This window comes from Falco punctatus, assembly GCF_963210335.1.
Source record: "Falco punctatus genome assembly, chromosome: 11".
Classification (NCBI taxonomy): Eukaryota; Metazoa; Chordata; class Aves; order Falconiformes; family Falconidae; genus Falco; species Falco punctatus.
In genome coordinates, this window is record NC_137591.1 from 19,485,888 (window position 1) to 19,501,378 (window position 15,491).

At 35.9% G+C, this 15,491-nt stretch overlaps 1 protein-coding gene and 1 long non-coding RNA gene across 4 annotated transcripts in view; both read left to right on the forward strand.

The window, feature by feature from the left end:
- Positions 1–15,491, forward strand: part of FNBP1L (formin binding protein 1 like) — a 60,106-nt gene that overhangs the window by 11,705 nt on the left and 32,910 nt on the right. The window lies entirely within an intron of this gene.
- Positions 8,227–14,561, forward strand: LOC308071574. Its single transcript, XR_013931248.1, has 2 exons — positions 8,227–11,364; positions 14,382–14,561. It is a non-coding gene; the product is annotated as an uncharacterized lncRNA (long non-coding RNA).

Consider the following 15,491-nt stretch of genomic DNA (forward strand, 5'->3'; position numbering starts at 1 on the left):
CATTTGTTAAACAGTAGATGATGACATTTGAGATCTGTGTAATATGGTCAAGATGTTACAAATTTGTTTGGAGGAGGGGAAAGGATGAACTTGTGTTGAAAGGTTCTTCAGCATGTGATAATAAAATGGGAAAAACCTGACTAGAGTATCTGGTTAGGTCTCATATCTAAGTAGATGGCATTTTTTAAAAAGAAAAAAAAAATTGTTTCTTGAAAATAAATAGTAACTTGCTAGGCAAATCCAAATGCCTGGGATTTTTCTACTTCATAAGTAATGTAAGGGGAATGTAGAAGTATAGTTCCATGAAACTTGCATAGAAATGTCACCGTGTGAAGCAAGCCAGGCAATTTTGTGAAGTATCTCGACTCTTTGTATGATACTCAAATATTTGCTTCTGTAGCAAGAGGTGTGGCGGTCTGATTAAGTCTTTGGGTTTGAGACTACGGAAGTAAGGGTTGTGGATTATTTGTTTTGGTTTAGCTTGATTGCTGCTTTGTTTTGTAAAAGCTGCGAGGCCTTTTGTGTTCCTTGTCACATTCTCATTCCTGCTGTAGTATTGCACTCATATAACCTACATTTTTTTAACCTAACCTACATTTTTTTAACCTTTCTCCCTGAGTTTGAGGCTCTGATAAAGTTTTTTCGTGACTGATCACTCTCTAATAACAAGGACAACTTTCTTAAATGACTTTTTAAGAAACATTTTACTTTGGTGCTAGGGAGTGTAATGGTTGTCTCTTCCTCAGAGCAGTGTTGCAGTTCCTCTGGCACTAGCCTAGCCCTTGAAAGATACAAGTGTGATTCCCAGAGTTTCAGCTTTATCTTACACATTCCTGAGCGGGAAATAGTGAGGTAGGAGTAGTTGTGTCTTAACTAAGAAGTTTCTGCTGGAGGAAGCATTCAATCACTGGATTGGAATTGGAGTCTTGTAAAACCTTGGTAAGTGCAAACAAACCCAATGACAGGCTGTGTGCTAGCTGCTCTTTGTGGCATAGCACCCGGTGACTTTCAGTTACTTTGGTTCTGAGGGGATATAATTTGGTTTCACTGAAGTTTCAATAGTTGAACTGAAGTAATTTTCTTACAGGTTTAAAATAAAGTCTTAAAGATGAGATGCTAGTGATATTTATGCTTAGTTATTGTTAAATAAAACATTTTTCCATGTTGTGATTTAATACTGTGGGGCTGTAATTGTGGGCTGTGTAATGAACACATCTTGACATCATTTGTATAAAATGCCGTGCAATTTTTGGGAAACTATGTAATCAACTGAAGGTGATAGTAGTGAATGGCTGGCATTCATGCTTTTTTCAGTAACTAGATACCGTGGAATATCAGTGCTTCAAACACAAGTTCCAATGTCAAGTTTTAATTCTGAAAGGAGGGCTGTTGTTTCATCTTTATATAGACCTTAGGTGGGAGTACTGCTACTAGTTTATCTATACTGGATGCTGGGAAACTGAGAACAGTGGATTTCTAACAAAAGGCCATATATGTAAATGTTTCTTACGATCTTGATAGACTGTTTCTAGTACTTTGTACTTGGCATTTCAAACTTTTATCATGCAGGCATAATCAGACCGTAGGTCTAACCTGAAGCTTGTGGCTTCCATGACTGTTTTTCTTCATTAGGTTATTTGGAAAATTTTTTTGCTGACTTCTGGTCATTTGTGGGAAGAGGATCATGCTCCTGTATCACCAAGTTAATCTGATAGGTGTTTGGTGTTGTCTGTGATACTTTCAGGACGGGTACCAGTTACTCTGTTAGGAAGACAGCATAATTTTACATAATGTTGTTTCTTCCTGGCTTTCTTAGATTGTTAATTTCTCTTAATACAGTGTACTCTCAAACTTGTTAATAAACTCAGTGGATTTATAGATAACATTTGAGTAATTCATTTCACTGTAAGTCTGTTGTGGAATACATTCTTTTCAGTTCTGGCTATATATATTGAGGAATGAGTGATGCATTTTTTTAAACTTCTGGGTTTTTTTGTCTTGTTATTGGTCACAATAATAAAATACAAAGGAAGGACAGAACACTTGGCAGGCTTCATCCATCCTAAAGCAATCAACATAAAACAATGTTTCATATGGTGTAAAAAGGTTTTTGTTCATTAAGTAAAGTGATGAGTTTTAGAGCACTTCTTTGAGAGCACTTTGCAAATTTTTTGTTTATTTCCAGTTGATTTCAGTTATCTCAAAGGAATATAGTATGCAGTGTAACCTTGTTGCAAGAGACCATTTTATTTTGAGATGTTATTTTGTTTTGTAGAGAGCTGATGAGGGCACTTGAAAAATCTAAATAAATGTCTGTATATTCCTGTCATAAGTAAAGAGTTTAAGGCTTTGCTTGAAGTTGGATCCTTTCAATATTCTCTGCTACTAAACAAAGCTAATGCAGTAGTAAGTATGCTCCATGAGCTCCATGAAATGGTACCCTAACATACTAAGCAATTTTTTGCCATGAAGTTCTGCTTTTCTTTTTTCATGAAAACAAGGGTTTTTACCTTTATTTGATAGAAGTTCCTAATAATTTACTTGCTCCATTTTTAGTTTTAGACTATCGTCTTTTGTTGTTTCTATTCATAGTCTTTTTATCTCTTAAGAGTTACAATTCATTCAGTTGCTTCAGCAGCGTAAGTTTCTGTCTTCTGCCTAGTATTAACTTCTGTTTTATGAGGAAAGTAGACAAAGAGTTAGCATTGCAAGTTAGCAATGAGGAAGTACTAGTTATGTAAAGTTATTTCTGAGAAGGTCTTTTGCAGTATGGCATGCTCTCTGTTTTCTTCTGGGCTTTGTATGAGCTGTGGTTTATCTCAGTTATATGGTATAAAACATCGCATTATTTAAAAAGGTGTTACCGAAGGCTTCCATGTTAATGCTGCAGCAGGCTTTCATAACCAGTATTTCCAACAAAGAACACTTCTCAATAGCAGTCATTGCTTTAACTTTTTTGAGTAGGAACAATGGTAGATAGGTTTTATATAGTGCTTTAATGTGCAGTTTCTATCTTTTGGCTTTAACCCTTAAGGACAGTATATGACAAGATATTTCCAGCAAAGCCGTATTTAATACTAGCTGACACAGAAGGTAGTACAGCTCATCCAATTACATTAATCTGGCTGGAAACCGTTTACTGTTTCAGCTGTAAGTAGTTAATTTGAATTACACTTGGTATGCTGTTACCCTGCATTAATATTAGGGATCCTAATTTATAGCTTGAAAAACAAGTCCTTACTGAGTATTTTCTCCATGATCTTACATGCTTGATTTCACCTCAGTATTTATATACTAGTTGTGTATTTATTGATGTTGTGGCCCAGTTTTACTGCTATTCAGTATTCTGCCATAGTTACTGGGAATCTGCTTGGTTCTATTTGAGTTCTTTACCTATTGCATCCATTTTATTGCAAAAAAGCTGTTAGTTTAAGCATTACAGTTGTATAAAGTAATAGAGTTGTTTCTAAGATACACAGATTCGGAAATCAGAGATGACGATGCAGATGTGATAAGTGTGTTTTGTAATATCTCCACTTGTTTGTTGAAATGGGGAAAACTATTTTGTGGCATGAGGAAAAATATTTTGAGTAACATTTTAGTTTGTTGTTGAGTTTGGAATGCTTGATATGAGATATTTGTAATACCCGTGAGTAACAAAGTTCTGTATCAAACAAAGCACTTCATATAGGCTTATTTAAAAGTATGATTATTAAGATATATTAGTATATTGTATCTCAGCATGATTTAAAAATGCAAGTAGAACAAATTAAATTAATGATGGTGACAACTATAAAGATGGATGCTAAGAACTTCAGCAGTTTAGAGACTATTAAATTATTTTTAAATTGCTGTCTTGTTTCTAGTGATTGCATCTATGAACTGGATTATATATTTGATTATTGTGTGAGTGATCCAGTTTGTGGAATACTAGAGATTCAAGTATTTACTATGTGTTTGTCCTAGTATATGTTCCTGAGAGGCATAAAAATTTTGGATTATATGTAAGTAACAAAAAAACCCCAACCAACACACACACACACACACACACAAAAACCCAAACAAAAAAACTTTGCAACAGGTTGGTATTAAATGAGTATTTCCAGCCTAATGGACTGATGCAAAATGTGTGTTAATGCTGAGCACATCTCACATGAGTTGGTTCCTGCATATGTATCACCTAATTCAAAAACTGAGTTTTTAAAAATTACAATAAAACCAAGTCCAATATAACTTCCAGAGCTGAAAATAAATTTTATTACAGTATAGGCTTTTCTTCTTTTTTATCTTCAATTTAAGACATGCCAAGAATTAACCTGTGTTTCCTGCCATTATCATTAGGATTACGTTCATATAAATGACTTGGACTAAAATCTAGTTCTCTGGATGACTCCTCCAGATAGGAAGATCAAATTGTAAGCAGTATTCTTTCTCTTTTGTTTTTCTCTCTCTGTATAAATCTTTCTAGACTGTACAAGGTTATTTTTGATTCACCCAGGAGTGAAGTTGCTTCACAATAAAGCAATCAAAGAAATCTAACATTCTCAAGTAAAAACTTGGCATTGAGGATTTAATTCCTAGAGAGGTATTTCAGGATACTGCTTGCAGGTTAAGATAAGAATATATTCTTGACACTTACTTGATTCAGTTTTGCTACCTTTGTTGCAGTTTATTAATTTACTTTGAAGCTAGAGAGTGGAAATACATTAAATAGTATTTTGTACCAAGATCAAGTATCTCAGTTTATCAGTTACATATTTCGTTTGGGGTTTTTATGATATGAAAACAAATTTTGCTGTCACAATAACTCTTGTGATTTTTTTAAGTGTGAATTGCCCGTTCTGCTGTGTAATAATTTTGCTTATTCTTACCAAGCATTTTAAAGCATTTGGGAAATAAATCCTTTATGTGACTGTTTTGTGATACAGAAGAACATTCAAAATTTAGTCAAACATATTTTGATAAATGATGTTTTGAACGTTTTAAATAATATTTGGTGTTTGTCTGAGGTTTATGGAGACAATAGTTACAAACAAAAAACATCTATGACTGTTCTCCTTCACGGGAATGATACGTAGTTATCTTTAAACTCTTCTCTTTAGATTTTCTTGCTTTCTTCCTTTTGAAATCATTCTCTTCAGAAAAAACGAGTGGCTGAGGAGTGGCTTTAATTTCCTGTTATATACTAAAGATGCATTGAATTCAGATATTGACACAGATAACAAAATTATTAATTTTTATTTTGTTTTTATTTTCTTTCTGAAGGATAGGCATGGTTTTACACATTGGTATGTAATGATTTATGAAATAGAAAAAGAGATGTTTAGGGCAAAGGCACTTTATAATTTTTTCTCCCACAAAATCCTGATGTGTTTTTGATTACAAACTAGCATGCTTTAATCACTGATTTGAAAATGTTTTTGCTAGGATATAAAGTGTTAAGGCTTCCCAGATATGAAACACAGATTTTCAGTGGGTCTTCAATCAAGCTCATAATGTTAAAAAAACAAAGTTGGAACTCCCATATGCAATTAAATGGTTTCAGTTTTATAGTAAATGTAATAAGAAAAGACATAACAGTTTTATTCAGTGTAAAAGAAACAGTTTTGTGGTTTTGTCATTATGTCATGTTTTATTCAGTATTTGAGGCTGTTTCTCAGAATTTATGCAGCATTTTATGACAGTTCCTAGAACATTTATTATTTGCTGATATTTATCGCTTATTGTTTAATATTTTTCAATTCTAATTCCCTGAGGACTTAGTGAAATGAGTACTTAGTAAAGACACGAGTAGTACTTCATGTTGAAGAAATTTACAAATAGCAGGGCTTTCCATATGGGAAATAAAGAATGGGATGTGGCAGTGACACAAAATCTGAGAGGTTCCACATCTTCAGGCAAGAAAAAGACAGTGCAGCTTTCTTCTACTTACAGGTTGATGCATAGTAAGGAGTGTTAGTTTTATAGGGTTCTTTGGTTGGAGCTGGATTTTGAAAGGGAAGTACTATGATTCATAGTGAATTACTGTGTTGAACTGCAGTTGAATTTTGAACTACATCTCCAGTATATTGTTAAGCACTTTTTTTTACTGTTTTGCTCTTTATTATTTCTCATTTGGTAATACTGAAAAGTCATTAGGAAAGAAACCTACTAATTAGTTACTACACTAGTGTTTTTTCTGTGGTTGTCATCAATGGAACAAGCTGCTTTGCATGGAGTATAGAATTAACATAGTGCTTAAGATACTGTTAAATTGGTTACCCAAAGTGTTTCTTGATCAGGGCACAGAAAATGTTCTCAGTATCTGCCTATTGAGTAAATGGTGAAGTTAGGTCAGTAGGGTAAATTGTGCAAAAGAGGCTTGAAGAAGGCATTAAAAGGGAAGTAGCATATGGACAGGAGATGAAAAACCAGATTAGAAGATACTTAAAAAGTGATCCTGAGAAATCATGAGAGGGAAAAAGTGTCCAAGACGCTTCTGTTTCAATCACAGGTAAGATACCTAGATTGGATGCTTGTTTATCTGTACCTTTCTGGTCTGCACTGTATTTCAGTGTGCATACCCTTGTATTTTTATTAATTTAGTCAGGAAGGAAATAACTGCAGAAGGTAGGTTCCTGCTGAACTACCTTTTAATTTCGACATTGGTTGTTTGATTGGCTTTCAAAAAGAAATGGCTGCTGGCTGCTGTCAGTGTTGCCAGATGTGACCTCATCCTTCCACGGTTACTTCTGTCCCGAAGGTGAGTACTATTTGTCTGGCTTCAGAAATACTTGCACTGATTGTGCTATAGATTTGCTTGCTTTCAGTATTGAACTCCTGCAGTGGTGGGGAATATATTTACGGAGCCCATTGTTTTTTAATACCGATGTAATTGGTATACCAGATTACAGAAACAGTATGAAATTGAGCTGTTCTGAGTTTGGGCTTTATGTGTGTTTTGGAAAGAATGAGAAACGTAACTATGACAGTTTAAAAATGTGGATTTTTTTTTTTCAGTATGCTGAAATTTGTGCTCAGCTTTTGTACATGCAATTTCAGTGTCCAAATGTGCTGTAATAGGGGTGTTTTCTTGTTTTAAAGATCTAACTTTTCTAATGAAAGTGCATATGATTATGCTTAATTTACAGCACACTGATACCTGTTTCCCTTGCAATTTAAGGTATTTGGGAAGGAAAAATACCTTGTTAACCTGGAAGGGGAACAGCGTGTGTTTATATTACTTGATCTTGAAAAGAAAGTACATTTCTACTAGAAAAAAAAGTTTTATGAATAATTTTAATGTTATTCTTGCAATACAGGTTATGATTCTGACATCTATAGTGGAATATAAGAGGAGTTTACTGTATACTTCTAGGGCTATATCTTAAAAGCTCTGTGGTAAACTCATACACAACAGAACTGTGCTACATTTTATCTGGGTAACAAAACCTTGAAAAATTCCATTGTTTTGAAGATGCCAGTAGTAACATCTGGTTTTAGTTTAAATGCTTTATTCAGTTATGTTAATGTTACTATGAATTTTGCTTTAGAAACAATGAGTGCAGTAGATTCTGTTGTGAATAGAGGATGATTTTTGTGGATTTGGTGGTGGTTGGTTTTTTTTGTGTTTGTTTTTGTTTGTTTGTTTTTCCCTAGGGTGTTACCTTTATCTGAAATAATGTTCCAGAGAAGATAGGAAGGCTCTAATTTACTGACATGTTAATTTCCTGTTAAATACATGGATCTGGTTTTATAATAGTTTGAAAAGTATTACTGCTGCTTGCAGCATATTTGTGAAGGGTAAAAGATGTGGCTTGTGTATTCTTTCTCTTGAACACTAAAATATTCACAGGTGAAACTGAAAAGGGAAGTTCACCTTAGGGTAGGACTTTTTACAGGAAAATCCCCTTGTCTGTTGAGTTGACGAAACCAAACAACGTATGATAAATCAGTTAACAGCTAAGCCTTCCAGTTCTGTAAGTTTACCAGACCAGTCCCCAGCTATCTCTCATCTGAAGTATTGAAGACTATTGCTCCCATTTAATGAGAAGCAAGTGTCCTCAGAACAGTCTGTGTTGGTTATTTCTCTTAATATTTGCTGTCTTTCCTAAACAGTGAAAGGCTAACGATTCAGTTCAATAAAAAGGAAGAGTTGATCATAATACCTGTGTATGGGTATCTTACTCTGAGTGATTTAGAAGAGCAAGTATTTGTTGACAGTCTGTATAGTACAGTTATGCTGATAATAGGAAATACATTCTTATATTCCAGTTGCATTCACTGTACGTTCCTACATTAGGAATAGAGTCAGTACTTGAAACAGCTTTATCAGAGCTATGCTAAATTAAGAGATGCTGTATGGATCTCTGGGTCTGTGTTTAAAGGTAAAAGATTCACGTTTACCAGAAGGTCCAATGCATGTTATTTCTGTACCAAGTTTGTGTAGGTTTACTGTGTGTTGTAGTTAACACTTCCTGTGAGAAGTGATCTAAAAGTTAACACCAGGATACATGTGTTTTATTCCTGTGCTGCAAGTTTTATTTTACAAGTTTGTTTACTCCAATTACTGTTTAGAAATAGTGCCATGAAATATATTTTGTTTAAGGAACTGTTGACTTGGGTTTAATATTCTAAATAACATGCACCTTTATTAAATGCAATATGAAGAAAGTTAAAAGGGATATACCTTACTCTGTGTTGAAATGGTGAAGTTCTGCTGCTGATACTCAGTGCTTGGGTTCAGTGTAGGTATTTTTATATGATGTTTGTCCTGATTGTCAGAATGATAAACAGTATGATTCAACCCATACCAAACAGGTTTTTTCTTTCTACTTATTCCACTGACATAAGGCTTAGAAGTGCATCTTTAATGCAAAATACACCAAATTGACCCATCTCCGTGGGATTTGTGCACCCTACTTGTTAAACACTGTAGTTTTTAAGTCAGTAAAAAATGGTATCCTCAGAATGGTCTACTTAATAGCTGAGCAGATAAATATAGGGAAGTGATATTTGGATTACAGGGAAGTGGATACTCTCCTTTCTTTCTCGCCTCCCCCAGCCGGCAGAAAGTACTTCCTTGTTTTAAATTTGTATTGCTTGTTATCACAGTCATCTTGGCTTTTTGGTGAGTTCAGAGCTATGACTCTGTTACAGACTACACTATAGTTCAGAACTATAGTATAGACTCTGACTAAATTATATGCAAACTAGTAGTTATTTTACTTATGTCACAATTCAGTAAAACTCAGGTGGTAAGCTGCGTTTCATGGTAGTGCAGCTGGGCAGACTGTAATACAGTTTGTACAGAGTTGTGCATGTACATACAAGGGATGGAGTGTAATTTGACAAGCAAAGACCGTGTCCTGCAAAGCAGTGGATGCGTGCTCATTGCAACAGAATGAGCAGCAAAGCTGCTGGTGGAACTTGTTTTCTTCTGAATTTGTGACGTTAAGGTATCTAGCTGTTGTGTAGTAATACTCCATTGGCAAAACCTTGAGCTTTTGCCTGTTGTCTCCTCTGTACCTCTCCCCTTGTTATCCCCTTGTTAATAACTACCTACTCTTGGGGAACCATTTTCCTTTATAGCATCAATACCCTTCCTTTCTTTTCTTGAGTACACTGTTCTAACTTCATTCCCACAGTATATGGAGAGAAAAAAGCAGTGGGTACTCTGCTTGTTAGATGCTATGCCAGACTGGCCAGAGCAGGAACTTAAGTTGGCAGTAGGTAAGATCTCTTTCCTGTTTCTCCAAGTTCTTGGAAAACAGATCCTTTAGAATGCAAACATAGGTTGTCACACATGCAAGAGCTGGAGAATATCAGGGCTGCTTGCTTATTCAGTCTCCTGTGGAGGCATTTTTAGTAATATTGTGGAAGTATCTATAGTTTGTAGAGAGGCATTTAAAAGTTTTTAAAGTTTTCAGTAGTTTCACCAATGAATTGTTTAGTCATACACTGAAATACTCACCTTGTACATTGAGTGTCAAACCATGCAATAAACTTTTCTAAATGAAGAACGAAATTATTCTTTACGCAATTTTTCAAAATTAAAACCTCTTGCAGCATTGTTTTCCAAGTCAGGTACTTCGTTCTTGCAAGTGTTCTGCAGGCTGATGTTAGTCATGTTGCAAATGTGCTGGTTTTGTACAGAACTTCTGCTTCATGTGAGGCCTTGCATGACTATCAGTCATACAGCGAATTCAGTATTCTGCTGCTTCGTTGTTCTATAACCCTACTGCTTTAAACTCAGTGTTATTCCAGTGTTGCTGTAGCGATGGGATCTTCTCCAGGTGTTTCTTACAGTAAGCAACAGCATCTCTAAGCATTGTACCAACAGTATTATTTTTTTCCTGTGGTGCATCTTAACATGCTTACTTCATTTATGGTTAAACTTAGTCTTCCTTTCGCAAGTGACATAACTAGAACTGAAATCTGCCTGAGCTTCTGTCTGCTTATTAACAGCATTCAGCCACTCCCAGAAGACTGAGGGAAGTGCTTCTTTCTGGCTTGGCTATGGTGAAAATAAGATTTCTTGGTATTATGGGGAATGGACATAATTATGTCGTTTGTATATACAAGGCAAGTGTAGTGCTGTCCCTCTGTTAAAGTGGCAACTGTTTTAATCCAGTAATGCTTGAAAATGTGTTTATATGATTTGTGATCTGCTGTTGTCTCGGCATAGAGCTGTTTGAAAATGGCCTGATGTGTGTTAAAGCGGGAGTTAAGCTTAAAGCAGAACTAAGTGGAGAGTTACTGTTTCAGAATTAAGCTTTGGTTCAAATGCAAATCAAACTCAAGTATATTTTAAAGATCTGTATAAAGAGCATATGTGAAAAAAAATCTGGTTAAGTATTTTTAAGCAAATTTCCTCACAATTAAAAGTAATGAGATTAAGGAGCTATTTGAAAGCTAAGTGAGTGGATTCTGATCCGGCTTTCAAAATAGGATTTCCTGGTATATACTTTATTTATGCTTGTATTCTACAAGCAGGGATGTATGGTTAATGCTACGTGCTCTGTGTGTGTGTATATTTTTCTTGAGTGGTGGTGGTTAGGAAATCCATCCTGTTTGCTTGAGACAGTGTCTTACCTCCTTACTAACTCATAGCAAAAGGTGTTAAATGAAAGCTGATACGTACCCAAATCAACCAACCCTGTTTGTTGACGAGCAGAATGTGAATGGACTGCAGTGGGTAGCAGAGAGGAAGGATGCCTGTAACCCACCTTCTGGCTGCTGTGAGCTGTGTTGGTAGAGCTTCCTGAGGAAGAGGAGATGGTGCATTTAGGAAACAGCTCTCCTGGTGGAGTGAGGCAGGCAGCGAGCCTGCCAAGGGAAGGCAGAGCAGGAGTTCCCCGAGATAAACAGAAAGCAGACCCATAGGTAAATTTGTGAAGAATTGAATTTTTCTTTACTTGTTTGCATGCTGATACAGGGAGGTAAATACACTGTTTTAATTCTTATGGACATGCCCATCCATTAACTGAAAAATTCTGGAGGTGATTTGTAAGCTGGACAAACAGGAGTGGTTGTTGAGATGCCCTCTTGTCTTAACATGGGTGTAGTGTCCCAGCTGTGAACTGTTTCAATCAATTTGCTCTGCTGGTAGAAAACAAACCGTGTTAAAATCTAATCCTCAGTCCAATTGGTACGTTCAGTTGCATGGGTGAACTGGAGTGCACAGCTGTAATCTCTAATGTCTTTCAGCTGATCTGCTGATCTCCAGATGCAGAATTTGATTCTGTTGTAGTTCTGGCTGCTCATTCCAAAAGCGCTCACAAATGTTTCTGCTGCTGTTCTCTGTGGTAGATTGCTGCCCTTTCCTGGAAAATAAATGTGTCTGTCACACCTGTGAAGTTGTCAGCTGCCAAACAAGACATCCCCTCTTGCCAGACCTGACTTTCTGTTGGAAGTATCCAAAGCTTTCCTTTGCTGCTGGTCTGAGGACATCTTTACAGAGGAAAGCACAGACTTCGTATTTCACTTCCTCAATTGTGGCTCTCCATTTTTAGCTTCACTCCAGAATCCTGACTTGCTGTATACATTATCTTACAGCATGGCTAGGTCTCCAGCAGTTCAGTCCTACTTCTGAGTTGTTTGCTCACTTTACCATGCAAACATTTTCCTAATCATAGAAATTGACTTTTTAAAATCAAAGTTGACACTGGTATTGCTTTTAAAGAATATATACAGAAGTTCAACAGGCAAATGGATTTTACATACTGTGTTCATGCTATGAATTTATTAATTCTTTATCCCTTAGAGCAAAGTAGTCTTTCATGCAGCTAAAAGTAATTTTTTAATTCCCATTGTTTTGCATATTAGAACTTCAAGTCTGCATTTCTAGCCAATTTTCTTACTTAATATTTTCAAGCTACGACATGTGGTTTAATGTTAACACGAGTCTCTCAGTTTTTGCAAGCAAAATAACTCCGTGTCCTGAAGGTCAGCCTTGTTGTCAGAATTTCTTTTTTGGAAATACTTTTCCTTTTCTTGTCTCCAAAAGACTACTAGATTTTCTTCATACTATCCTGCCTGTACAGTCTATATTGAACTTTTTTTGTAATATGAAGTAGTTTAGTTCATGTATATGCACCACTAACTTTTTTATCTTAATTTCTGAGTGCCTCTGCTTTATTTCCAGTGTCGGTATGGCTTTTGATGTTGTTGCTCTGAACCATCTCATTGATATTAATCTTGTAGTCTATAAAATGTTTAGTCTTTGTTTGCTACAGCCACATTTTTTCCACTTTTAACTGTAATACATAGATTGTTTGCAGAGAGGAACGAGGTAAGATTTGCAGGTTAGTCTGGAAGATACAATCCAGAACTCACAGGAAGCAAAAAAGCAAGGCACTCTCTGTTTTGTTCTTTATATGGAAACAGCTCGTTTGTTAGTTTTTAAATGTAAAACTAACAGGATGTTTGAAAAGCATAAACTAGTTTAGCTGGAAGCAGTTCTTGTCTGCCTGTTAGGAAGAAGCACATTGCAGTTGCAAGGAGAAAAGACAGACCAGAAGACCAGATTGATAATTATAAAAACAAGCAGGCAGGAAGAGAGAGAAGTGTTAATCAGTTCAGGCAGTAAAACAGAAGAGCTATTATCCTAGCATAGAAAAGGAAGCAGGAATGCATAAACATAGAGAAAAAAGTAGAAAACAAAAACAGTTGGGCACTGAAGAGGTTTAAAAGATCAGAAAAACTGAAATGTATTGTTGGAATTGTAACATATGCTAATTAAAATACAAATTTATAATTAATTGTCCTGAAGACAAATAGGGAAAGGTGTACTACACTATACTGGTAACATGGTTGAACCCCAGCTGGCAGCTAAGTACCACACAGCCACTGGCTCACACAGCCACTGGCTCACACCCCCACCCTGCCGCTCCCCGCCCAGTGGAGGAGGACTGGGAAAAAGATAAGAATAATAATTGAAATAAAATACAAGAATTGTAATGAAAAGGAGAGAGAGGAAGAGAGGAATAACGCACACACAAAATCCCAACAAACTAAACCCAAGTGACGCACAATACAGTTGCTCACCTCCCACTGACCGATGCCCGGCCAGCCCCCCAGCAGCGATCGGCAGCTCCTGGCTGGCTCCCCCCAGTTTAAATACTGAGTGTGATGTTCTGTGGGATGGTGTATCCCTTTGGCTAGATGGGGTCGGTGCTCCTGGCTGTGCTCCCTCCCAGCTTCTTGTACACCTCCTTCACTGGCTGAGCACGGGGAACTTGAAAAGCCCTTGATTCAGGGTAAACACTACTTTGCAACAACTAAAATATGTTAGTGTGTTATCAACATTCTTCTCATACTAAATCCAAAACACAGGACTGCACCAGCTACTAAGAGGAAAATTAACTCTATCCCAGATGAAACCAGGACATGTATTTTATGTCCAATTATGGTTTCCATAGTTTTTAGTGTAACGCAGCAAGTAGTTGTTTACACAGACACTGTAAATGTAACACATTTTTTGTTAATGTAACTAATAATAACTGTAAATAATAATGTTAATGTAACACAGCAAGTAGTTCTTTACACAAACACTAAATTGGTTTGTTGTTTTTTTTAAATACATGAATTTATCTGCAGTTCTCTCATTCATGTAAAATGTTGAATAATTTGTATTTAAGGCCTTGACCTTTATTTAAAAATAATTGTAATCATTAAAAAAAAAAAGCAAGCTGCATAATATTTCATAGAAATAGCTCGTATTTAAGGAGAACAGTTTGATAAAATCTTAAGATGTCAAGTAGTTGCTGTAACTGTGTTTTGTAACTTACAGTACTTCTTGAACAGAGTTGGGTCTTTTTGTGTTCTGCAGTACAGCTGATGTAGGAAGGAAGAACATTATGTAGAGTTTAACCTGTCTTTTCAATTTATTCATAATTCAGGTCTATTTGAGAAACCCTCACGGAATTTAGTAGAGTAAACAAGGACTGCTGTGATCAATGTTGAGTTACATCATCAGCCATATTTTCTCAGTCTGGTTACTGTGGGCTTGCAGTTGTGTTGTTAAGTGATTTGTTGCTTTTCCTAAAGTGATAATAAAATACAATGTTTCCATCCACAAATGCACTGAGGTTTTTTTGATGCCAAATGTTTTGGTCTTTTTTCCTGAACATGACCCGATTCCTGCTTTTCCATGCTTTGAACAATTTCTTTGTGGAATCTTATTAGGGCATAATATGTATTTCCTTATACTGGACTCCATAAGTGTTAAGAATTTAGAAAGCAAAATACGGCATTGAACTTTTAATCCCCCACTCACTGAATCAGAAGCTCAGACTGGTGATGCTATGCAGCCTGGAGAGCAAGGAACTGAGGGGGAAAAACCTACTCTTGTGCCAGTGCTTCAAAACTGCAAGTAAGATCACTTGAGTAACTGCAGACTAAAATTGTGGTCAGATAAAATTATGGAATGAATGATGTACAATTCAGTCAGAAGAGAATAAAATGATGGTAGTGTAATTATTGCAAAGTGTCATGATTTCAAATAAAATGTTTTATTAATATATTGTAAAGATACTGCAGATTTATTTAATTACAGTAATTAATTGAGATAGCTTGCTTAAAACTACATCAATTTACAAGTTTCTGTTTAATGTGATTTGTAAGGCTTTCAGCTGTGTTGCCTGGAGATCATTGAAGATGAGACTAATCAGCAATAGCAGTATACTAGACTTCACTGTAAAAGAATCATTCAGTAAAATGGAAAATTTTTTTACAGGATTTGATACTGAAGTCCTAGCTTTTAATGTGGGTAGAAGAGCTTTTCAAAATTGATGAAACTGGGAACACTGAACCCTTTAAAAATCTCAGTCTGGTTTAATGCCTTTTATTTGATACTTCCGTACACAACCGTGTCTGGACTAGCTATTGATAGTCTTAGGAAGACTACAGGTTTGGTATTTATGCTGTAGTGTTCCCTCCATGCTCATCCCTCTGAAGATATCCTCACATGTTTTTATTGGTTCTTGAGGCTCGTTTGAGGAAAAAACAGG